Source organism: Megalobrama amblycephala, linkage group LG15 (genome assembly GCF_018812025.1).
Source record: "Megalobrama amblycephala isolate DHTTF-2021 linkage group LG15, ASM1881202v1, whole genome shotgun sequence".
Lineage (NCBI taxonomy): Eukaryota > Metazoa > Chordata > Actinopteri > Cypriniformes > Xenocyprididae > Megalobrama > Megalobrama amblycephala.
In genome coordinates, this window is record NC_063058.1 from 28,974,666 (window position 1) to 29,002,387 (window position 27,722).

The 27,722-nt window shown below is 36.4% G+C and overlaps 1 long non-coding RNA gene across 6 annotated transcripts in view; it reads left to right on the forward strand.

Annotated features, from left to right (window-relative positions):
• LOC125247513 overlaps nucleotides 1-27,722 on the forward strand; it is a 47,274-nt gene that overhangs the window by 617 nt on the left and 18,935 nt on the right. For 3 of the 6 annotated variants that reach the window (XR_007180103.1, XR_007180104.1, XR_007180099.1), the window contains exons 2-5: nucleotides 10,058-10,155; nucleotides 13,648-13,737; nucleotides 14,244-14,338; nucleotides 23,115-23,250. This is a non-coding gene — a long non-coding RNA (uncharacterized LOC125247513). Of the gene's footprint in view, nucleotides 1-8,005; nucleotides 8,161-10,057; nucleotides 10,156-13,647; nucleotides 13,738-14,243; nucleotides 14,339-14,424; nucleotides 14,577-22,213; nucleotides 22,325-23,114; nucleotides 23,251-27,722 lie in introns of those variants that run through there. The other 3 variants (XR_007180101.1, XR_007180102.1, XR_007180100.1) reach the window with 3 other exon arrangements.

Consider the following 27,722-nt stretch of genomic DNA (forward strand, 5'->3'; position numbering starts at 1 on the left):
AATTGTTACGAATTTACTGCAGGGTCTTATTATGTATGCTTATACAGTAGGGGTGTGTGTGTGTGTGTGTGTGTGTGAAATGCCACAGTTCCCTTGAATATAAAGTGAGACCGAATCAACTTCACACACATTTTATCTGGCTGAACTATTGCTCTGGGGTCTTTGGCCCCATGTTACATGTGACGTTAATACTGGATACAGGTTACACAAATTTAGTTTCTGATTAAATATTCCACATTGCTTTTTATCTAAATATCCTATGAGGTCTGCAAAATCTCACAGCTGTCCCATGTGACGTGCTCGGCTCGGTCTCGTGACACTCTTGATGTCCCGCACATGTTTTATGGTAAATGCGCTCGAGCATTAAAACATTTAGGAGATACTAGTGTTAAAGCAGACAAACAAAAACAGAAGAACAAATTCATCAGGTTACACATCATTCTTTACAAAGCTTTTTTAATTTCTATATATTTAATTAATGCTCCTTAATTTATTGTATTTTCAGTGCCTTTTTGCTCAAAATCAAATAGATTTAAAACGACTTGAACTTCAAGACTTTCCTCTGATAATATACTGTAGCATTATGCCTGTAAATATTGTTCATTTAAATATTATAGTATGTACTTCTGTAAAAATCATAATATTTACAATTAAATAAATTAAAATAATTAGATTAGGTATTAAATTACATAAAAATTACATCAACAATTATGTAATGGTACATGATAATATATAATACTATTAATCTGACTATATTACTATTATTATAATTCATGTTTTAATATATATTTTAAAATATATATTTTTAATAAATGTAATTGTTCATATTATATTATATTATATTATATTATATTATATTATATTATATTTTTGTCTGTAAATATTGTAATATTAATTTTATTTAAATATTATGTACTTCTGTAAAAATCATAATAATTAAAATTAAATAAATTAAAATTAAATTAAATAAAAAATTACATCAACAATTATGTAATGGTACATGATAATATATAATACTATTAATCTGACTATATTACTATTATTATAATTCATGTTTTAATATATATTTTAAAATATATATTTTTAATAAATGTAATTGTACCTATTATATTATATTATATTATATTATATTATATTATATTATATTTTTGTCTGTAAATATTGTAATATTAATTTTATTTAAATATTATAGTATGTACTTCTGTAAATATCAAAATAATTAAAATAAAATAAATTAAAATAATAAGATTAGGTATTAAATAAAATAAAAATGGCATCAACGATTGTGTAATGTTACATGATAATATATAATAATATTAATCTGACTATATTACTATTATAAATAATATTTTAATACATATTTTAAAATATATATTTTTAATAATTAATTGTAATTATAACTATTATATTATTATATTTTTGTCTGTAAATATTGTAATATTAATTTTATTTAAATATTATAGTATGTACTTCTGTAAATATTATAATTATTAAAATAAAAATTTAATAATGTGAAGAATAAGAGATTGGGTACTAAATTAAATAAAAATTACATCAACAGTTATTGTGCATGACAATGTATAATAATATTAATCTGACTGTATTAATATTATTATAATTCATATTTTAATATTTATTTTAAAATATATATTTTTAATAAATTATATTATATTATATTATATTATATTATATTATATTATATTATATTATATTATATTATATTATATTATATTATATTATATTATTACAGTTAATTGAATATATTAATTGTTATTTTACCATTATTGGCCATTATTTTACTATTTTAAGGTCAGCTGGTTCTTTTTGAGCATCATATGATGTGTTTCTCTGAATGACAGAGGTGTTTTCAAATTCTGATCTGTAATATCTGATCTACAGACTCATTGGTCAGAGGCCAGTATGTGTGTTTTAGTCTGTGATTTAACTAGTCTACTATTTACACAAGCAGAGCTGAAGACAGTTTCTGCCTAAGCTACCAGTGTGTGTGTGTGTGTGTGTGTGTGTGTGTGTGTGTGTGTGTGTGTGTGTGTGACTGTGTGCGCAGGAATGACTGGTTTCCTGACTTTGTACTGGAACACAATTACTCTGAGACAAAAAAACCTGCTGCCAGGATCCTAAAAAGGTCTGAGGCCTTAACAATCATTTACCTGCTTACTGCTTAACTAAAGCAATCTCTGACCTTCCTAGTTCATATTTGAAGAGGAAAAGATGCCACAGTATCAGCAGTTTACACCTTCAATCACTGATATTCTGATTTAATTTTACTGTATTGACAATTGTTGTAATATTACAGCTGTAGTGTAGGCCTATTTGTTTACAGTCCTTCCATGTACAGAACACCATTTCTGTAAAGACACGCATTTAAGAAATCACGCAGTCCAGACAGCTTTGGTTGTAATAGTATTTATTTATTGCTTTATTTTTCCATTGTTAAGTTTAGCAAGTGCTGAATATTCATGAGCATTGCTAAAAAGGTTTTGAGCCACTGATTAACATGTGACTCATAAATGCACACTCATGTCCATTGAGAGGTTTTTTATGTAGAAAAGGTCTCTTTAAGATCTCATATTGTTGCAGAAGTGAAAGCAGTTTAAAAAATTGAATTTCTAAAAAATATATAAGTTTAAGTTTACTGTAAAACGAATATATTGAACTAAACATTTAAATTTTATGCAAAATATATATTTTACAAAATAATTTAGACTCTAAAATGGCTAGAAAATCAAAGTAATATGTCTAGTTGATATCAGAAGCATCAATTGGGTATAAATATTTTTATTGCAGGATGGATTAACGGATTTACATTACTACATTTAACATATAATTTGTAATTGTTTAATAAAAGAGAAAAGCAAGTAAATTCAAGCGATCTGGTTGTTATATTCGTGTCACGAGTAGTAAGTATTGTAGCCAATCACAGGCATGATGACCAATAATGACCAATCAGAGGTGTTTAAGTTACTGGAAGTGAGAATCCACTCAGTTTCACTCAAAACGCTGAATGAGTTTATATGTTTAGTGCAAGTTTACTGAGTTTACTAAGTGCACAAATCCTCTCGGAAACACGATGTAAATAAAAGATTCATTTTGAAGTTTAGTCAAATTCATTGATTAAAACGTGAGTTTGCACTGAACTGCTTGACAGCTTCAGTGATTATAAAGGAAGAGTTTTTGTTTTTCATGAGACATATACTTCACACTTCAGTCCAAATAGTGACAAAAATAGATTTTTTAATGTTATAATAGTGATTTGATTCGCAATTTGAAGAAAAGTTTTTGTTTTTCATGAGATATACTTCACACTTCAGTACAAAAAGTGACAAAAATAGATTTTTTAATGTTATAATAGTGATTTGATAATCTCTAAAAAATAAAATCAAAAGCAAAATGTGTAAAAAAACAATTTTAGGGAGTGGAAATGGCCAATGAGCCAATAAGTGGCCCTCTGCAGCAATCTACTGGTCATACTGTAATTGAATAGCTTCATAAAAGTGTTTGTATTTCACCAAGTGTTAGTTTTCCTACATTGTTGAACTAAACTTTAAAATTTTTGAAGGATGAACAAAAACATTTTTGGACATCACATTAAAAATAACATTGAAATTGGATAATATTCAGACTTTTGAGCTTTGAAGTGCTGGAAAAAGTTGTACTACTTAAAAGTCCTTTATTCTTATAACAATGGTCTTTAACTGTCTGGCTTATGATCAAAGCTATATGTGATTAATCTTTGGACGTACCACACACACACTTGTCGTCACGTTGAAAGAGTAAGATTTGATGACGTCATCAGAGTTCGCCATACCTTGGCTTTTGGTGAATTGACGCCACAGGTTGATATCACAAAAATTAAGTGTGCTACCATTTTCATAGTAAAACAGTGAATTTTGAGAGTTTAAGCTTTTGAATGAAAGCATATGACGATTACTAAAAATGTGATATATGTAAGAGGGGAAAAAAGGCTGCAAAAAAGTGTGGCTACCAGGACACTAAAGGATAGTTCACCAAAAAATGAAAACTACCCCATAATTTACTCACCCTCAAGCCATCCTAGGTGTTTATGACTATCTTCTTTCAGATGAACACAATCAGAGATATATTAAAAAATATCCTGACTCTTCCAAGCTTTATAATGGGAGTGACTGGAGGATGAGTTTTTGAAGTCCAAAAAAAGTGTATCCATCCATCATAAATGTACTCCAGGGGGTTAATAAAGGCCTTCTGAAGCGAATCGATGCATTTAAAACTTTATAAAGTAAAATAACGAGCTTCCGGTGCGACAGCCATACGCATTCGACTTGTGTCTCCAGAATGCAAGTTAACAGGCTAAAGAATGCTATAAAATTAGATAAATCAAGTTTATTTTTTGTCATTTAATGCACCTTCATTTATTGTAATTTCAGTGCTGCTTTGCACAAAGATATACAGTGGGTCAGAAAGTATTCAGACCCCCTTAAATTTTTCACTCTTTGTTATATTGCAGCCATTTGCTAAAATCATTTAAGTTCATTTTTTTTCCTCATTAATGTACACACATATTGACAGAAAAACACATAATTGATGACATTTTTGCAGATTTATTAAAAAAGAAAAACTGAAATATCACATGGTCCTAAGTATTCAGACCCTTTGCTTTGACACTCATATATTTAACTCAGGTGCTGTCCATTTCTTCTGATCATCCATGAGATGGTTCTACACCTTCATTTGAGTCCAGCTGTGTTTGATTATACTGATTGGACTTGATTAGGAAAGCCACACACCTGTCTATATAAGACCTTACAGCTCACAGTGCATGTCAGAGCAAATGAGAATCATGAGGTCAAAGGAACTGCCTGAAGAGCTCAGAGACAGAAGTGTGGCGAGGCACAGATCTGGCCAAGGTTACAAAAAAAGTTCTGCTGCACTTAAGGTTCCTAAGAGCACAGTGGCCTCCATAATCCTTAAATGGAAGACGTTTGGGACGACCAGAACCCTTCCTAGAGCTGGCCGTCCGGCCAAACTGAGCTATCGGGGGAGAAGAGCCTTGGTGAGAGAGGTAAAGAAGAACCCAAAGATCACTGTGGCTGAGCTCCAGAGATGCAGTCGGGAGATGGGAGAAAGTTGTAGAAAGTCAACCATCACTGCAGCCCTCCACCAGTTGGGGCTTTATGGCAGAGCGGCCCGACGGAAGCCTCTCCTCAGTGCAAGACACATGAAAGCCCGCATGGAGTCTGTCAAGATGGTGAGAAATAAGATTCTCTGGTCTGATGAGACCAAGATAGAACTTTTTGGCCTTAATTCTAAGCGGTATGTGTGGAGAAAACCAGGCACTGCTCATCACCTGTCCAATACAGTCCCAACAGTGAAGCATGGTGGTGGCAGCACAGCATCATGCTGTGGGGGTGTTTTTCAGCTGCAGGGACAGGACGACTGGTTGCAATCGAGGGAAAGATGAATGCGGCCAAGTACAGGGATATCCTGGATGAAAACCTTCTCCAGAGTGCTCAGGACCTCAGACTGGGCCGAAGGTTTACCTTCCAACAAGACAATGACCCTAAGCACACAGCTAAAATAACGAAAGAGTGGCTTCACAACAACTCCGTGACTGTTCTTGAATGGCCCAGCCAGAGCCCTGACTTAAACCCAATTGAGCATCTCTGGAGAGACCTAAAAATGGCTGTCCACCAACGTTTACCATCCAACCTGACAGAACTGGAGAGGATCTGCAAGGAGGAATGGCAGAGGATCCCCAAATCCAGGTGTGAAAAACTTGTTGCATCTTTCCCAAAAAGACTCATGGCTGTATTAGATCAAAAGGGTGCTTCTACTAAATACTGAGCAAAGGGTCTGAATACTTAGGACCATGTGATATTTCAGTTTTTCTTTTTTAATAAATCTGCAAAAATGTCAACAATTCTGTGTTTTTCTGTCAATATGGGGTGCTGTGTGTACATTAATGAGGAAAAAAATGAACTTAAATGATTTTAGCAAATCGCTGCAATATAACAAAGAGTGAAAAATTTAAGGGGGTCTGAATACTTTCCGTACCCACTGTAAATCAACTTGAACAACAACTTCCTCTAACACAGCATTTTGTCTGTAAATATTATAGTATTTATTTCTGTAAATATCATGAGACTGAATACATTTTAAATATGTTTCAGCCAAAAATTCTTAAAACTGTAGTTGTTTGGTTTGTGTTTAAGTTGAATCTCTCCTCAGATCAGCCTGCAAATGACTTTCTCAGTTAATCGAGATATCAGATAAACACTCTAATTAGCAGAGGGCATGATTTGGGCGTTTCTTTTACCCTGTAGTGTCCCAGCGGGGGTCTGCGTCTCTTTTGGAGACCACCCTGCCCCCTTCGAGATAAACACGTCTGCCACCGTCACCTCGCTATCAGACACGAGCGGTATAAATAACAACCCTTAACATTCTTCATCGCCACGGAGATAACAGCAAGAGGACCTAAATGAGAGCACTCACACCCCGTTAGTGTTTAGAGGAACTGCAGGGGTCACTCTGGGGGTCAGTAATAAAATTCAGAAGATGTAAAAGTTCATAAACACACTGAGGGATTCTGGTTTTCTTAAGGAACAGCGAACGAGCGAAAGGAATAGAGCGTCGACTCGTGTTCTCCGCTATAAATCGTGTTTGTGTATAGCTCCGTTCCTCTGTTATGATCAAAATGACAGTGTGCAGATCTCTACTGCACGAGAAGAGCTGCAAATCAGACACGTTTGTTTGACAGAGGCAGGCGAGATGTTCTCGCTCTGGGCCTGAGGTTTACACGGTCGCAGGGTTACGGCATTAATGCTTGGAAACAGGCAGAGCATCCATGCTATACACTGTAAAAATATATTTTTTGATGTTGTAAATAAAACAAAGATTACCTGAGATTTAAGTTTTTCTAAATTTCACATTTGATTTAATGTGTTACTTGCTATTTCTTTGTATGTGAAATTCACTAGCAATTTCTGAGTGAAAATTGTTTCTGTTTTTATACCGTGGAGATTTATCGGTGCCAAAAACATTCAAAACATTGTGAAGATGCATTATAAAACGTACAATAAAAAATTGTTTAGTCCAGGGTTATTATTGATAAAAATGGGTGGTGAAAATCAAGTTTTTAATGTTGTTCATATGTCTATGTGCTTTAAGACAAACCATGTGTTAATTCATATGTCAACACCATTGTTGAATATTTTCTCTTAAAACTGCAGTAAACCAAACAACGCGGTTTGAAATCGCTGGTGTTTCTGACGTCACAAACTACCTTGTAACCAATCACGTCAACATGCCAGTGGGCTTTCGCATATCATTAACAGCAAACTAGCAGGGGAGTCTCAAGAGAAGGTTATCCTGATATATTTTTCTGTTGATATGAAAAATCAGGTAGATTTAGCAACATGGCGGGTGTATGATGAATATTACGATGCTATGATGAACTATTTGCCTTTCTTCACTGACGTTATGAGTTGTTCAAAGCGTTTCTAAGGTTACTGATTGTTAGAAGGCAACTGTCTGATTCATGAATCTGAACATGGTTTGTGTAACAAAAGCAACACATTGTTAGCTGTTTGATAACATAGTCAAGCTAATGGCTAATCATATTAATTACTGTTATGTGTCCGACATTGTAAAAAGTGATACCATTGTGCAGCGTTTACGTAAGTAAGTTGACTGAGTGGATCTCTGAGCCCATGCAAGTGAGTGGAGGCGGGGCTAATTACCATATTCATAGATCCTTGTAATATTAACCATTACTGTCCCCCCAGAGTGAGTTTTTCTAAGGCGACCATTATTTTAGAACGTTTGCCCTTATTGTTTCCATGGCGACGCGTCTTGCGTGTCAAGAGCGCTGAACGCAGTCACAATAACACTGTATGACAGATGGATCGCTATTATTTAGTTTTTCCTTTTTTATTTAAAATATTCGCAAAATTGCTTACCATGTCATCAACTATATGATATTCCGATTTTCAAATATGTGTAAGTGAGTGTGTTTTGTTGTTTTAAAACCTTTATAAATGATCTTTATCTTGATCTATAATGCGAGATGGGCGCCGCCATCTTAGTTTGCGCTGCAGTTCACAGAGTCCTGTCAGTCGGATTTACAGCAGATGAATTCATCAGTTTATCCTGAAACATATGCAAGTAAGTGGCTGGTGAACTGGAAGAATAATAGAGTAAACTTTATAGTTACTTAGGCCCATTATGTGTGTCTGATATGAATAGATGTCGGCAAATTATATTTGAATTCACTGTTATTGCTGCTGCTTCCACTGATGTCTGACATCAGTGTGTATTTTATAAACTCTAAATGTATTGTTTTAATGGTGCTTATGCGTATTTAAATGTCTGAAACCTTAAAAGAAACATTATGTGGCTGAAAACACTGCATAGCTGTGATATATGACAAGAGCTGCGCGCGTCCATCTCGCAGCCAAAGCGCGAAAGCTCAGTTTGAATCTGGCAGTTGACGTCGCTGAACGTTCGAAATCCCATATGTGGGACCGTACGCCAAGGGGCACTGAAATAAAAATCCCATATGTGGGACCGTATCGCTCAAAAGGTTAAATGAGGCATTACGATTTGTTTTTTAACAGGAAAAAAGGTTTAAATATGTAATTTTGGTGATCAAAGATGAGTTTTAAGGGATAAAATTGTTGACTACAGGGGTATTGTTATTGTAAACACGTATACAAGCTGAAATAAAATGAAATATAAATATTAGTTGAAAAACTTATACTAAACAAAAATTAGAAATGTTGCATTGACAATAAACTGAAAAAATGTAAAGTTGAAGCACTAAAATTACGTATTAACTGGAAATAAATCAAACTAAAACTGAAATAAAAATCAATTAAACCTGAAAAGCAATATTTAAAAAAATAGCTAACAAAATGCACATAATGAAATTACTAAAAATATCAAAATATTAATAAAACTATAAAAGCTTAAATAACACTGGTTTGCTGAAAAGATCTTTTGCGACAACATCAGAGGACTATTGGCTAATTAAAAGTTAAAAAAAAAAAAAAAATTTCAGCTTGTCTTTCAGTTGTGAAAGTTTATTGGGTAAATGTAAGCAAATACTCTTTTAAGGGGCCGTTGACACAACCCCATTTTGAACTAAAAACGCAAAACGTTTACATGACAACAGTGTTTTGGGAGCCTGGAAACGCAAGCTTTTGAAAACGATACCGTTATTATCTCTGTCTAAACTACAAAAATGCAAATTTCTGAAAAAGGGTCGCATGCGTATTAAGTGTTCAGTCTATAGGCGCGCAGAGTTTCTTTACAAAATATCGTTGCCAATTATTGGCCTGGCAGCAGAATACAGCGTTTTTAGTTGCTTTTGCAGATCTGTGTAAACGAGAATATACGTTATCAGTTTTTTTTTGTACATCGTTGTCATGTAAACATGCCCTAAATGCGGTCTCAAAACTTTCTTAACTTGTATTTAACTCATAATATGAAAATTTAAAATCTATCAAAGTAAATATTAACTCAGTTCAGCTGAAACTGTCATGTAGGGCTACAGACGGCTGATCTCAGATCAGCAGAGGGTCACTGAAACCAACTTTAATGTGCGCTGTGTCTCTCGGTGCTGTCAGCTGTGTTTGACGTACCACAGAGCTGCGTGTAAAATATTCAAAAGCTCTTATTGCAGTTTCGTGTCTGTCTGAAGATGGTGTCGAGATTCAGAAGTCCTAAATTTGTTCCTGGTATAAACCACATTTCCAAATATATCAGGATGATTCACCTTGTCTGTCTGGAAATTAAATCAAGAGTATGACGTCATTGTGTTTTTGTTGTTCATGATCATTTCCCGACCTCTCATTTAACAGGTTGTTTTTGTTACTGTACTTTTAAGATTGTGTATGTAGCCTAATCTGGTTTTCTGGCTTTACCTGCTCAGGCTGGTCTGTGCACAAGACCAAGCTACACCAGCTAAAGCAAGGAAACTAGATTAGGCTGGATTAAGATGGCTTTTTTTAGACTGTTAAACACTATCTTTGTAATCGCATAATAATCCTGTGATTTTAAGGTGTTTGTCTAAAGGGCTTTGGTCTCCCATGATGCTCAAAGAACAACTTACACCAATGAAACCAGACAACAGTCATTCGTCTGTGACATACACACTTGGTAAGCCATTTTCTGTAACTCTCTCAGAGTTCAAAGTTTTATTCATCACATGCTTGTCTGGTGGCCCAACAGTGAGTGTTTTGTTGTGTAAGCTGTGCATTGGACAGTAATAAAGACAATATATTAAACATGACTATAAAAAAAAGACAATAAACACACACAGAGGTCTCTTATAGGAAAGGCAAGCCATGCAAATGTAGTGTCTCTCTATTTCTCGCATACACACACACGAAAAACAGACGTCGAGTATCTATTTAAGAAGTTTTGGAGTGACTGTAAACTGTTTCATGCCGTTGTATATACACTCTCGGCTCTCTCGGGTTTATAGAGACTCGAGATTGGCTCCTTTTAAGGTGAATTCCCTGTTTGCTCTCTGCATTGAACGTCTGCTGCCAAGAGCTGTCGGGAGACCGTTCCAGTGAAGAGTCTCCCTGAGAGAGAGAGAGAGAGAGAGAGAGATACAGTACAAGCCCTTGTGGATAACAGGAACGACTCTTAAGAAGGTAAAATCGAAAAATAAGGGGCCATTCACATATCGCGTCTTTTCCGCAAGCAAGTCAGTTATAAGTCAGTCATAATGGAAGCGCGTGAGGTGCGTTTTCCAGGTGCATCGAGATGAAAAATTCTCAACTTTTCAGAATGCCGCAAGCCCCCCCCCAGGTCATGTGATAAGAACCAACCAATCAGCTTCGGCCTTTCCATAACAACATTGAATTCTCAGCCGAACAGATGATCATAGCTGTACAGGGTGGTTTTTATTTCTCACCTCCATAAAAATATTTCAATTAATCTTTGCTGATACTTCCTTTTCATCGTGGAGAGTGCAGTTCATAGTTGCACAGCAACGACAGACGCCACCGGAGCGCAAGCGCTTGTGGAAAGGAGGAGAAGCGGTGCGGTGCGTTTGTAGACGCGACATGTGAACGGCCCCAAAGACAGCTCAATTTTTTTTTATACAGCAATGAAGTTAAATATAAAATGGATAAAATAGCTAAATATGAAATAGATTAATAATAATAATAGTAATAAATAATAATAAAATATAACAATAATAATAACAATAATGATATATACATGGTCACACTTTAGATTAGGGTTCAATTCTCTCTAACTAGCTATTAACTATGACTTTTGCCTAATAAACAGCCAATATCCAAGTAATATGCAAGCTAATATATATAATATATATATTATACACACACACACACACACACACACACACTATATATATATATATATATATATATACAGTACAGTCCAAAAGTTTGGAACCACTAAGATTTTTTATGTTTTTAAAAGAAGTTTCGTCTGCTCACCAAGGCTACATTTATTTAATTAAAAATACAGTAAAAACAGTAATATTGTGAAATATTATTACAATTTAAAATAACTGTTTTCTATTTGAATATATTTGACAAAGTAATTTATTCCTGTGATGCAAAGCTGAATTTCAGCATCGTTACTCCAGTCTTCAGTGTCACATGATCCTTCAGAAATCATTCTAATATGCTGATCTGCTGCTCAAGAAACATTTAATGTGTATAATTGTACAAAATATTTGTGTACAATATTTTTTTTCAGGATTATTTGATGAATAGAAAGTTCAAAAGAACAGTGTTTATCTGAAATCTAATCTTTTGTAACATTATAAATGTCTTTACTGCCACTTTTGATTGATTTAATGCATCCTTGCTGAATAAAAGTATTCATTTCTTTAATTTCTTTTCAAAAAAATAAAAATAAAAATTCTCACTGACCCCAAACTTTTGAACGGTAGTGTATAATGCTACAGAAGCTTTGTATTTCAGATAAATGCTGTTCTTTTGAACTTTCTATTCATCAAGGAATCCTGAAAAAAAAAAGTACACAACTGTTTTCAACATTGAAAATAATCATAAATGTTTATTGAGCAGCAAATCAGCATATTAGAATGATTTCTGAAGGATCATGTGACACTGAAGACTGGAGTAACGATGCTGAAAATTCAGCTTTGCATCACAGGAATAAATTACTTTGTCAAATATATTTAAATAGTACACAGTTATTTTAAATTGTAATAATATTTCACAATATTACTGTTTTTTACTGTATTTTTAATTAAATAAATGCAGCCTTGGTGAGCAGACGAAACTTCTTTTAAAAACATTAAAAATCTTTGTGGTTCCAAACTTTTGGACTGTACTGTGTATATATATATATATATATATATATATATATATATATATATACACTGATCAGGCATAACATTATGCCACACCTTCCTAATATTGTGTTGGTCCCACTTTTGCTGTCAAAACAGCCCTGACCCGTCGAGGCGTGGACTCCTCTAGACCCCTGAAGGTGTGCTGTGGTCTCTGGCACCAAGATGCCAGCAGCAGATCCTTTAAGTCCTGTAAGTTGCGAGGTGGAGCCTCCATGGATCGGACTTGTTTGTTCAGCACATCCCACAGATGCACGATTGGATTGAGATCTGGGGAATTTGGAGGCCAAATCAACACGTCAAACTCCTTGTTGTGCTCCTCAAACCATTCCTGAACCATTTTTGCTCTGTGTCAGGAGCATTATCCTGCTGAAAGAGGCCACAGGCAATACTGTTTCCATGAAAGGCTGTACATGGTCTTCAACAATGCTTAGGTTGGTGGTACATGTCAAAGTAACATCCACATGGATGGCAGGACCCAAGGTTTCCCAGCAGAACATTGCCCAAAGCATCACACTGCCTCTGTTGGCTTGCCTTCTTCCCATAGTGCATCCTGGTGCCATGTGTTCCCCAGGTAAGTGACGCACACGCACCCGAACATCCATGTGATGTAAATGAAATCAGACCAGGCCACCTTCTTCCATTGCTCCGTGGTCCAGTTCTGATGCTTCACTGTTGGTGCTTTCGGCAGTGGACAGGGGTCAGCATGGTCACCCTGACTGGTTATGCAGCTCCATACACATCAATGAGCCTCAGCCGCCCATGACCCTGTCGCCGGTTCACCACTGTTTTGTCCTTGAACCACTTTTGATAGATACTGACCACTGCAGACCGGGAACACCCCACAAGAGCTGCAGTTTTGGAGCTCATATTGAGATCTCTGACTTTTGATTGCAGACTTTGGTATCTTGGCTCTAGAGGAGACACATATGAGATTAGAAGGAACCGTGTCTCACGAAAATAATCTGAGAACCAAAACCAAGTCTCCTTATGCTCACATTCTCATTGCTGTACAGGAGGAACAGCTGCGATACTGAAGAGATCTACATAATCTGACAAGTGTCTCCTTTAGAGTTTCGGAAGATGCCAGCAATGGAAGCACAACGTCCATGTGAACTGTATATTTCTATATGCTGCATATGCTGTATCTCAACACTTGGCTTATTTGTTTCTATTTTGATTTTGGCAGAAACATCTGAGACAAAGTTGATGCTTAACCGGAACATAAATGAGATCTCTCTCCTCATTTCCTCTCAAAACACTCATAAATCTCTCTTTCCTCTGCTTTTCAGCACAACTAGACACAGAAGTTCATAGCTGTTGACACACATCAACTAAATAAACCAGCCCGCCGAGTGATTCCTCACCCAAATACGTGATATGTGAGTAAAAAAGCACAGATTTGCTGATTAGTAAAGCCTAAATATTTTTTACGACACCCATCGGCTTTCTTTTCCCATTGTTTAAGATGAGAAAGAGTATTTTTTTTTTATATCAAACATCCAAGAGCTCAAATGTAAACAAATGACTTTCAGAAGACCAAGGCCTTTTATGGAGTCCAGAGCAGCTGAGATAAATTAAACTGTCAGTGTTTATTTTCCAACAAATCAGCAGTTGAGCACTCCAGCCCTTTGTCAGCTGATAAAACACGCTGACGGAGGGCGAGAGACAAAACTAATATAAACCAATATAAAGACCAGAAAACCCAGACTTAAAAGGATAAACGGAAAAAAGATGGAAGTAGAAGTTTATTACGTAATCCTGTGTTATCGGGATGGAAGATCTGGGTCTTGTAAACCCGTGTGGTCAAGAAGCTTGAAAGTCTTTTATTAGCTCGAGGATTTTAAAGGTCTGTTTCTGTGCTAATAGATCCTCTCCGTCCTTTTAGGGAGGAGAGGCGCTCATGTACATCAAAGCATGAAGAACGGAGAGAAATATCAGTCCCAGCTATTGTTACATGCCGAGGATTGTGTCCATACAGTGGTGAGTTCACTTCTGTGTGTGTGTTACTGATCATTTCTGTTTTTTTAATCCATAAAAGGCGGGTTGTCAGTTGTATTGTTGACTAGGGGCCGGAGCGACACTGGCCCCCTGAAGCGTCCACCTGATATAGCAGCGCAAGATCACAGACATGGACTTTCAGTCCAGTCCAAACTTAAACTTGTATACAGATTTTGATGGATGTCCCTGCTGAAAAGACCAGCATGTTTCCAAACTAACAGTAAGTTCAAGTAAGGTTCCCAGCAGGGTTGTGCACTATTCAGAGCTGAACTAAGAATGCATTTTAAAGGATTAGTTCACTTCAGAATGAAAATTTCCTGATGATTTACTCACCCCCATGTCATCCAAGATGTTCATGTCTTTCTTTTTTTCATTCCAAAAGAAATTAAGGTTTTTGAGGAAAACATTTCAGGATTTTTCTCCATATAGTGGATTTCAACAGGGTTCAACGGGTTGAAGGTCCAAATTGTAGTTTCAATGCAGCTTCAAAAGGCTCTACATGATCCCAGACGAGAAATAAGGGACTAATCTAGTGAAATAATCGGTCATTTTCTAAAAAAAAATAAAAAATGTATATACTTTTAACCACAAATGCTCGTCTTGCACTAGCTTTGCAATGCGCATTACGTAATCACGTTGGAAAGGTCACATGACATAGGCGGAATTACCGCAGTAGGACGAAAAACTCCATCTTATTTTCTCCTCCAACCTTAAAAATCATCAGACTTCGTTGTTTTACCTTTTGTTGTAAAGGGCATTTGCCTTAGTCTTTGCATGTTTGCTTTGTAAACACTGGATTGGTACTTCTGCCTATGTCACGTGACCTTTCCAGTGTGATTATGTAATGCGTTGCGGATCGCAGTGCAAGACAAGCATTTGTGGTTAAAAAGTATATACATACTTCTTTTTTTTTTTTTAAAGATCAATCATTTCACTAGATAAGACCCTTATTCCTCGTCTGGGATTGTGTGGAGTCCTTTGAAGCTGCACTGAAACTGCAATTTGGACCTTCAACCCGTTGAACCCCAGTGAAGTCCACTATATGGATAAAAATCCTGGAATGTTTTCCTCAAAAACCTTAATTTCTTTTCAACTGAAGAAAGGGGTGAGTAAATTATCACATGGGGGTGAGTAAATTATCAGGAAATTTTAATTCGGAAGTTCAAAATTAAATTGTATTAATTTCCCAGAATGCATCACTTGTATTGAATACCTTTTAAATTCAGTAAATTCCTCTTCCTGTCATTCCAACTCAATTTGCTGTGACGAGTGAAATGTAGCAAATTCTGAATTTTGCACAACCCACTTTGCACTTCCACCTCTTATACTTGCCGCATGAGTCCTGAAAAGTTAAGCCAAAACATTTCAATTGCCCCCAGGTGGCTGGATGCAGAATAGGTCATAAACCCCACCCTCTCCATGTAATCTAATGGGATGTGAGATAAAATAAACAATCAAATTACACTTCAAATACATTTTTTTCAAAGATGGTTTCTGTCATTTTAGATTGTTTTTATCATGCTGATGTAAGTTCAAGTGTTCATTTTTTTTAAAAATAAGTTTGGGCTTAGTTAGTTGATGCTATAAAAACGTGGGTGTGACGTCATGATTGACAGCAGCTGAGTTTGACAGCTTCTCTGAGCGAAGTAGTAACTTTTTTAGTAGGCTTTTTTCTGGATCTTCAGGAGGAGATTGGAGCTTTAACTTTAATTTCTATATTTCCATAACTGATTATTTCATACCGACATAATGAGTTGTTCTGTACTAACTGATTCTGCAGGAGTGTGGGCGGGGCCTTAATACCGCAGCTCCACTTCACGCTCAAGTACTGCGCAGACTCAGGTTCAGAAGAGAGTGAAGGTGTGATTCGTCCATCTTTTTTTAAAGTCTATGCTTTTGACCAATGAATATGCATGACTTTTCCATGTCTTGTTTTTTGATCTCGGGATAATGATATTTGAAAAATGATTTGACAATGAAACGAAATAATTTAAATATCTAATGAAATAATTTAGCAGAACATAAGAAAACTACATTTAGTATGCCAGTTACTTTTTAAGCATATGCATTCTCTGGGAATCAAAACCATAGCCTTTGCAATGCTAGTTTCTTTGCTCTACCAGTTTAGCTATAGTAACTCAATTAGCATGAATTTTTATGCTGGTCCAAAATGGTTTATGCTGGTTTGGTGCTGGTCCACCAACATGATCTTGGTAAAGCTGGCTTGACCAAGGAAATGTTTCTGCTTAAGCTTGGGCCACAAGCTTCAACAGTGATGTTTACCAGAACCAAACCAGCATAGAAATTCATGCTATTGTTTTCAGTAACAATAGCTCTGGTCTTGCTCAATCTAAAGTGCATTGATGCAAAATCTTGTCAATGTGGCTTCGGTGCGGAGCATCTGCGCGGGATTCTGCGATCGTTGCTCTGGTGGGGTGTGGTGGTAGAAAGGCTTTACGACAGCAGGCTTTTAGCAGCCCTCAAGAGGGACCGTTTTCCGTCTCACTGCCTTTCCTTCCACACAGTCAAATCTTACAGTTCATTACCCAAACCGAGCTAAAAACGTCCTTGCGCTCGTGTTATGCCGGTCTGAGAGCGAACCAGAGAAAAGAAATGAAATGCACATCAAAGATACATGAGAACGGAGAATGGAGAGGAAAGCCGTCCTTTTCAATTTTTAATTCATCATGTGTAATCAAATGTTCATATCACAAATCACAGCACACAAATGTGAAGGCAGAAAGCAGGGCCTTCACATATAATCAGATTAGTGATGAATCAATATGGGTTTTTTAATGACTGATTCCTAAATTTTATATTTGAATTACGAAAATACTGTAAACTCGTTGAGGGAGACCACCAGAGATGCCCATCAGACTCCCTTAAAAAATTAAATTGGTCATCATTTACTCCCTTTATGTTGTTCCAAACCCACATGACTTACAATAACTTAACTATAAATTAGGCTTTCAGTCAGGACAAAAACAAAAATTCTGAAGTCGAAATTTGTTATTCATGAATAATATTGATCTCCAGTGAGATGTTAACTGCTGTGACTGAATCACTGAATCAGTGAGTTGAACTCCGTTGGATTCATGAACGAATCATGCAGACCGATTTTGTGAACCAGATGAACTGTTTATTTTCAAAGATTTGATTCAGAAGACAATTGTGAGTTATTGTGAGTCAGAAATTGCAAGATATATAGTCAGAATTTCGAGTTATAAAGTCAGAATTGCGTGATATAAAGTCAGAATTGCATGATATAAAGTCGGAATTGCATGATATAAAGTCAGAATTGCGTGATATAAAGTCAGAATTGCATGATATATAGTCAGAATTGCGAGATACAGTATAAAGTCAGAATTGCGTGATATATAGTCAGAACTGCATGATATATAGTCAGAATTGCGAGATATAAAGTCAGAATTGCATGATATAAAGTCAGAATTGCATGATATAAAGTCAGAATTGCATGATATAAAGTCAGAAATACGAGATATGAAGTCAGAATTGTGAGATATAAAGTCAGAAATACAAGATATGAAGTCAGAAATACGAGATATAAAGTCAGAATTGCGAGATATAAAGTCAGAATTGCGTGATATAAAGTCAGAATTGCATTATATAAAGTCAGAATTGCGAGATATAAAGTCAGAATTGCATGATATAAAGTCAGAATTTCATGATATAAAGTCAGAATTGCGAGATATAAAGTCAGAATTGCGAGATATAAAGTCAGAATTGCGAGATATAAAGTCAGAATTGCAAGATATAAAGTCAGAATTGCAAGATATAAAGTCAGAATTGCGTGATATAAAGTCAGAATTGCGAGATATATAGTCAGAATTGCATGATATAAAGTCGGAATTGCATGATATAAAGTCAGAATTGCGTGATATAAAGTCAGAATTGCATGATATATAGTCAGAATTGCGAGATACAGTATAAAGTCAGAATTGCGTGATATATAGTCAGAACTGCATGATATATAGTCAGAATTGCGAGATATAAAGTCAGAATTGCATGATATAAAGTCAGAATTGCATGATATAAAGTCAGAATTGCATGATATAAAGTCAGAAATACGAGATATGAAGTCAGAATTGTGAGATATAAAGTCAGAAATACAAGATATGAAGTCAGAAATACGAGATATAAAGTCAGAATTGCGAGATATAAAGTCAGAATTGCGTGATATAAAGTCAGAATTGCATTATATAAAGTCAGAATTGCGAGATATAAAGTCAGAATTGCATGATATAAAGTCAGAATTTCATGATATAAAGTCAGAATTGCGAGATATAAAGTCAGAATTGCGAGATATAAAGTCAGAATTGCGAGATATAAAGTCAGAATTGCAAGATATAAAGTCAGAATTGCAAGATATAAAGTCAGAATTGCATGATATAAAGTCAGAATTGCATGATATAAAGTCAGAATTGTGAGATATAAAGTCAGAAATACAAGATATGAAGTCAGAAATACGAGATATAAAGTCAGAATTGCGTGATATAAAGTCAGAATTGCGAGATATAAAGTCAGAATTGCGAGATATAAAGTCAGAATTGCATGATATAAAGTCAGAATTGCATGATATAAAGTCAGAATTGCGAGATATAAAGTCAGAATTGCGAGATATAAAGTCAGAATTGCATGATATAAAGTCAGAATTGCAAGTTATAAAGTCAGAATTGCGAGATATAAAGTCAGAATTGCGTGATATAAAGTCAGAATTGCGTGATATAAAGTCAGAATTGCGAGATATAAAGTCAGAATTGCATGATATAAAGTTAGAATTGCATGATATAAAGTCAGAATTGCATGATATAAAGTCAGAATTGCATTATATAAAGTCAGAATTGCGAGATATAAAGTCAGAATTTCATGATATAAAGTGAGAATTGCGAGATATAAAGTCAGAAATACAAGATATAAAGTCAGAATTGCGTGATATAAAGTCAGAATTGCGAGATATAAAGTCAGAATTGCGAGATATGAAGTCAGAATTGTGAGATATAAAGTCAGAAATACGAGATATAAAGTCAGAATTGCGTGATATAAAGTCAGAATTGCGAGATATAAAGTCAGAATTGCGAGATATGAAGTCAGAATTGTGAGATATAAAGTCAGAAATACAAGATATGAAGTCAGAAATACGAGATATAAAGTCAGAATTGCGTGATATAAAGTCAGAATTGCGAGATATAAAGTCAGAATTGCATGATATAAAGTCAGAATTGCGAGATATAAAGTCAGAATTTCATGATATAAAGTGAGAATTGCGAGATATAAAGTCAGAAATACAAGATATGAAGTCAGAAATACGAGATATAAAGTCAGAATTGCATAATATAAAGTCAGAATTGCGAGATATAAGGTCAGAATTGCGAGATATGAAGTCAGAATTGTGAGATATAAAGTCAGAAATACAAGATATGAAGTCAGAAATACGAGATATAAAGTCAGAATTGCGTGATATAAAGTCAGAATTGTGAGATATAAAGTCAGAAATACAAGATATGAAGTCAGAAATACGAGATATAAAGTCAGAATTGCGTGATATAAAGTCAGAATTGCGTGATATAAAGTCAGAATTGCATTATATAAAGTCAGAATTGCGAGATATAAAGTCAGAATTGCATGATATAAAGTCAGAATTTCATGATATAAAGTCAGAATTGCGAGATATAAAGTCAGAATTGCGAGATATAAAGTCAGAATTGCATGATATAAAGTCAGAATTTCATGATATAAAGTCAGAATTGCGAGATATAAAGTCAGAATTGCGAGATATAAAGTCAGATTGCGAGATATAAAGTCAGAATTGCGAGATATAAAGTCAGAATTGCATGATATAAAGTCAGAATTGTGAGATATAAAGTCAGAAATACAAGATATGAAGTCAGAAATACGAGATATAAAGTCAGAATTGCGTGATATAAAGTCAGAATTGCGAGATATAAAGTCAGAATTGCGTGATATAAAGTCAGAATTGCGAGATATAAAGTCAGAATTGCGAGATATAAAGTCAGAAATACGAGATATGAAGTCAGAATTGTGAGATATAAAGTCAGAAATACAAGATATGAAGTCAGAAATACGAGATATAAAGTCAGAATTGCGTGATATAAAGTCAGAATTGCGTGATATAAAGTCAGAATTGCATGATATAAAGTCAGAATTGCGAGATATAAAGTCAGAATTATGAGATATAAAGTCAGAATTGCGAGATATAAAGTCAGAATTGCGAGATACAGAATTCACAAAATTTATCATTTTGTGTTCTGCAGAAGAAATAGTCAGGTGATGAAGTTTTTAGGTGAACTATACGTCTAAAAAATTCAAAACAATCACAAAAATGCTAAATGCTTAATCACAGTACAATAATGTTGCCGTCCACTGATCTGAAAGCAGCCGGACACACACCTGCTTGAAGCTCTCGTGTTCATTGCGTCTCCTGCTGCTGCTGTCATACTAAATAAACCTCATTGTTCCCAGTCACAACATGCCTCCTGTCTGGCCTAGTGTGTGTTTTCCTGTGACCGACCCCTCCTGTTCCCCCCTGGACTCCATCACGTCGTCTGAGGCCTACCGTACAGACAGAGCGGAGGCTGAACATGCTTTATTCATGCCCTCCAGCTCCGAGAAGCTCTAGCTGGGTTAAGACAAGCCTTCTCTCCCCTGAACCTTCATAAATGATGAGCGCTAAAGTCAGCGCTGGTGTAGTCCTGCTGTTCCCAGCAGCACCGCCGCAGGGACGCTAAATCATTCACAGCGCTGTGGCTTCGGAAAGAAAAGTTTCTGCTCGCTTGTGGTCTACGGTAAAGTAAAAGATGAAGTTGGCATGGCTAGTTTAATCCTAGCTGGTCTTAACTCAAGGCCGTCACTTGAATTCATGGGCCACCGGATGACATTCCTAATAGAAATGATCCTGATGTTAGATTGTGGAAAAATCTAGCCCATTGTCGAACAGGAAGTGTGAAGAGAAGAAAGACAGGAAGTGAGGTCATTGTACTCAGGGAAGCCTGGCCAAGGAATTATACACCTGAGCATAAAGAGAGAATGACTCCATTGTTCAGAAAAGAAGGAAAGACACATTATGGATTTTCCTATTGAAGGACAACACCAAACATCTCCACCAACTCTACAAATATAGCCTCTTTCACACATACAGTCTTTACTAAAGTCGTTACGATATCATGTGCAAACAGGACTTTCTCAAAAATACAGGTAAACCGGTTCTGGCAATTTACCGGCAGTGTTGGGTAATGCATTACAAGTAACTTGAGTTATGTAATCAGATTACTTTTTCAAGTAACTAGTAAAGTAACGTTCAATTTACAAATATGTAACGCAAGTTACTTTTTCACATTTATTGACTGACAGCTCTCCTGTCCTCAAAATGAATAAAAACAGTGAAATGCAATCTCAGAATTTTACGCAAACCTGTAATAATTAATTATATTAAAGTACATAAATATACTTTATGTATTTAATCTCACTTTATTAACCAATGTCTTTGCTGCTGACCTTCAATGATCTAATTCAACCATACTAATTATCAAAAATTACTTTAGATTCCTTCTCCTGTATTCTATTCTTCTTTAATCCAGAATGGCAGCACATCTGAAAGGTTTCTTTGAGCTGCGCCCTCTACTGTACAGGCGTAAATATGCATTTCCTTCATCCTGAGGCTTATTCATTTAACTTTTGGCCTTTACATTTGCCAAAATGGAACTTTTTTTGTTGTTGTTATTAAAAAACAAACAAGCAAGCCCAGCCATAACACATTACTTTTCACAAAAAGTAACTAAGTAATGCAATTAGCCTTTCGCCGAGCCCCGCCCCCCTTAGTTACTGTTGCTTTGTCCGACAAGCCGTGGCGCTGTCACTCCACACGCAGTGAAAAATACATCGCGGAACAAAGAGGATACCGACCACACATCGACAGACAAGACAGAGCAGGTTACTTATGATATTAAACAAAGTCCCAGCTTTCAAACCGTGTAGTTATTAAAGAAATTCAAACAATAAAAACCGTTTTGTTGCTCTTTAATGTGTCGTGACCATGGTCGTGACAGATTGCTGTAGATCCTCAGCTCAACCGCTCGTAAAAACCGATCATCTCTTCCTATTAGTCCATGAACATGAGAATGAATGTTGTTTCAAACACGGAAAGACGTCAATACACACCATTTTTCAAGTTTAACTCCACCGAGGTTAATCTTTTAACTACTGGCTGCTTTGTCGGACAAAATGGCGGATGCGGCGTTCTGATTGGTTAGATCGCTTGTCAATCAAACTCCCGGCGAAAGGTCAATTAGTTACTTTTTTTAGGGGAGTAATGCAATATTGTAATGCATTACTTTTAAAAGTAACTTTCCCCAACACTGGTTGTGCTACTTCATATTATTGTGGAAACCATGTATACTGTTATCTAAATAAATGAAAAATACAACACTAAAAACTAAAATCAGTTGTTTTAAATGTTACCTAAAGTGAATTTAGGCATCGCAGCATTATGAAAAATGGATATTAATTTTGAAATTTGCTTAAGATACCATTTAAAAGTGTTATTAATTTATTAGTGTTTTTAAAGATTAAATGTAAGTGAGCATTTGGATCATCTAAATAGGGAAAATGAGCAGTTAACTGATAGATTGGTATCAATATATCATGCTTTTCTTAGTATTTTCAGTAATCTTGTTTTGATTGATCAGGCTGTGTATCACACCTCTCTCTCTCTCTCTTCCAGGTGATTCACTGCAGTCAGACTCCCAGGAGGTCAGGTGTCTGGACATGATGTCACACCACTAACATCATCTAGCTTCTGCTACCTGAAAGTGACAGCTCTTCACTTCTCCATGGTGAAGAGAAAGTCTATGTGGAAGGTATCAGTTGTGAGTGCACTGAAGTACTGTACACCAAATTTCTAGTTTCCCTGCTGTTGTGTTTTGGCACGCAGCTTGGGACGCTGGTGAGATGAAGGCTTATTAGGCCCGAAACATACTCTATGAATGGATGTGAACATAAACAGTTGCTCCGCAAGCTCGATTTCACATTGCGTTTCAAATTGCATCGGAATATATTGCATTCGTAATGTTTCGAGGGGTGCTTTAAACAAACATGATTATAGGTATGAAGGACCACAGTACTTAATTACGTATATAATTATGTAGCCATCAATAATTCTCAAGTAAGTAAACAATTTTTATGTGCTTGCATAACTAGCAACTCTGTCAGCCAGCTTCACAAGAAAGATTATGCTGTTTGACCAGCACTAATTAGCATAGACCAGCTTGGACCAGCATGGAAATCTTTTCATGAGAGACATATAACATGTCTTTCCATTGTTATTTTCAGCATTTTGGCGTTCTCTTTCTCTTTTCTTCAGAGAGAAGGTGCAGCAGGTACAAGTAGAGCTGCGGTTTCACCTAAAAGCAGAAAGAGCGTCCCAAAGGTCCCTCGACATCCCCCGCATGTCTCTTTTCTCTTCCCTCCTTCTCTCTCTCTTTCTTTCTCGCCTCAATGAAAACGTCCGATCACGTTAGCCTCATCGCAGTGCTAAAACGCTCTCTCCGCGCCCCCTCTGTCCTCTGCGCTGTTGCCGCCCTCATTTCCACCAAACAGAAACACTTTGAAATCGCTCAGAACAGGAAAGACCGCGGACATCGCTTCCTGCGCTGGGTTTGTGTTTGATAACACTCAAGACAACATAATGCCAATAATGACACAAAATTACTCCAGTGATTTTGTAATTAGCTCTTGGATCTGTTCACGCTACGGTCATGTTCTGTTCTCAAATCTTATCAGAGTTTTTCGGGGTATTTCCAAATGCAGAGCTGATTAATCAGCAGAGATTATCTATGTGCTAAACTCACATGTACAAGCACAAAGAAGCAGGAATTTGATATTCTGAGTTTATATACTGAGTTTAAAATTCATAGCACAAATGACATTTGTGTCAAAATGATAATTGAGTCTTATATTTGTCTATTTGTACATATCTAAATATTTTGTAAAAAAAAAAAGAAAAAAAAAGTGATTCATGCACTTTAATAATAATAAAATATTTTTATAATAAAAATTTAATAATATTTATTAAAATAATATAAAACATTTTTATTCATTAAAAAATCTAAAACATAAAAATAATTATAAATATAGCTGCGAGCAGCGATGGCGGGCCCAAGCCCGGTGGCACCGCCACCCCGGTGGCTTCAGGGCAACTGTGCACAGCGGGCAATAGGCACTTAAAACGGTTAAACATCAAAGGACTATGTCAAATTCACTCCACATTTACTGCACTACAAGGTGCCACTATAGAGCCCCTCCTCCCTGCCCATTTTCAAAGGATTACATGTGCCAAGTTTTAACATTATTCTGATGAATTTTGAAGCAAATCAGGTAAAAATAAGAGGGTGATCTCAATGTATGCTGAAAGTGACACATTTTCTGCTTCCAGTTGGTGGCGCTATTACTTTGAATCACAATAGTCACATCCATGTGATCAGCCTTGTACAACGAAGACTAAGCCGAAGTTTCATCAAAATCAATTAATGTATGCAGAAGTTATAACACTTTGTTTCCCTTTTCTTGCCATAAATTCGTTGCCTCGCCACGGCCAAACCGTTTGAGATATCCAAAATCCGTTTGCAATTAAACAACTTCAATGTGTTAGCAACAAGTTAAAAAAAGTTTGGTGTAAATTGGATAAACCCTGTAGGAGCAGTAGTATAAAATTCATAGCCTGTTTTTTCAAAAATTAACATTCAAACCAAAATAGCTGACTTCCTGTTGGTCGGAGCTAATGAATGTAAATTAGAAAATTGTCCGGCTTGATGAGAACAATATGTGTACCGAGTTTGGTGATTGTAGGAAAAACTAACCCCCCCACTTTTGTCAAAAGGTGGCGCTACTGAGCCCCTCCACCACGCCCATTTCTATGGCTTTGTCCATGTCTACTGGTTGACAATATTGATGTGTGTGTCGAGTTTCATGCAATTTGAAGCATGTTAAGAGCCTCAAAAACACTCAAGAATATTATTACAGTTTGACCTGTTGCCATGGCAACAATATTTCAAATATCAAAAATCCTGTCATAGGTCTACATCTGCTGTGTATTGACATTACACTGATGAAGTTTGAAGCAAATCAGGTAAAAATAAGAGGGTGATCTCAAAACATTTCAAAAAGTGATACACTTCCTGCTGCCAGTTGGTGGCGCTATAACTTTGACTCACAATAGTCACATCCATGTGATCAGACTCCTATAACGAACACACTCGTGAAGTTTCATAAAGATCAATATATGTATGCAGACGTTATAACACATTTCCTGTTTCCTTTTTCTCGCCATAAATTCGTTGCCTCGCCACGGCCAAACCGTTCGAGATATCAAAAATCCCCTGGCAATTTTTAATCATCAGTGTCTTGACTTCATGCTGACCGAGTTTGGTGGCGATCGGATTAATCGTCTAGGAGGAGTATATCAAATTCCAGAGCATGCGTTTTTCAAACAACCCTTAATAGCTGACTTCCTGTTGGCGTGGTGTTTAACTTAGAGCACGAAAGTTGTTCGGCCCGATGAGGTCTATATGTGTACTGAGTTTCATACTAATACGTGCAAGCGTGTTTAATATATGGACCAAATTTTCAGACTTTTTTCAAGGGGGCGCTGTCGAGCCCCCCTGCCACGCCCGGGTACCAGCCTCTCCGGCGTCCTAATGGCCGCGGATTCCAATGTGTGTGCCAATTTTCAAGAGTTTTTGAGCATGTTAAGGCCCCCAAAAAGCCCCGGAAGACGGAAAAAAAATAAAAAAAAAAAAAAAAAAAAAATAATAATAATCCTTAGAAGAACAAGAGGGCCCTGCGCGAATTTTCGCTTGGGCCCTAAATATAGCTACAGGAAGCAATTAAGAGGCCAAGCACAACAGAAGCAAACAAGGAAGTTAGCAGCAGACCAACAATGTCATAACAGACTATGATAGCAACTGAGACAAAGACAATGCATAGCAGTTTTGAAGTCACTCAGACCAGCAGTACTGTAGTTAGAGCCAATTTCATGTTTTGTTCAATTATAGCGCCACCAAGTGGCGCAGTACCACTGCTTTTTTTGTGTGTCCTCAAAGTGCCCCCTTACATAGGCGTGTCAAATTTGGTGAAAATATCTAATTTCGTTGAGGAGTTATAGACATTTATATGTATGAACACATAAAAAAAACACCCACACCTGACTTTGATTGCATTTTTTTTTTTTGCCACTTACTATAAAAATTTTGCTATTTGGCCATCTAGTCAATGACCTATGTTTTCAATTTTCCTATGGCAGTTTCGTCTCGATTGGACTAATGGATTCTAAGATATTCGTGAATGTTGTTTAAATGCTAAATCACAACGTTGGACTAACCTAGCACAAAACTTAGCATGTTTGGTGTCGTTGGACTCGGCAAGCAATCAGGAGTCTAAGGAGATGACTCCCATGAAAATAAGTCAACCACATCCAAAGTTATAAGCATGTAAATAATTTTTTGTACCACTAGGTGGTGCTGGTCCGAAACTTCTTATGCTGCGTTCACACCGAACGCGTCTGGGGCGTCTGAGGCGTCTGATTTACATGTTAAGTCAATGTAAACGCGCGTCTAGGTGTCCTGCGGCGCGAATCGGCCGTTGACGCGTGAATAGCGCGGCGCGAACTGAGCGTTCACGCGGCTGACGCGCGAATTGAGCGTCTGACGCCCAAACGCCCGAGTTGAAAAATCTGAACTTTGGCGTAAATTCGCGGCGCGTTAACCAATCAGGGACTCTGCTTTGGTAGTAACGTGTTTATGATGTGATCAGTGGTGGAGACCAGAACAAAGATGTCGCTGTGTGTGTGGCCACCCTGAGCTCTATGATGTCTCATTATATTTTTATCGAGACAGGAATAAAAAGGACCTTGCCTGGAAGAGAATAAGCGAAGAAATCGGACAATCTGGTTAGATGTAAAACTTTTTGCATGATTTTAGCTGTTGATAGCCCACCTTCTAGCTAGCAAAAATCGGCCGGCATAACCGAGTTAAATTGCCGCTACAGGTTTCCAACTGACGAGATTATGTGTTTATTCAGAGGATCTGTGCAGAAAGAGATGAAACCCCTCCCATGACGTGAATTCGCGTCTGAACACACTTTGTTTAGACGCGCGAATTGAGCGAATTTTACGACTCCTTCAGGGCATTGTGCCGATGACCCATACCGAGTTTCGTAGTGATACGTTCAGCATCATCAAATACAGCATTTTACTAGAAAATTCAAAATGGCAAAGCACAAATTTGCCGATGTGGGAAAATAGGATATCATTCGACTTGGCATGACGCCACAAATC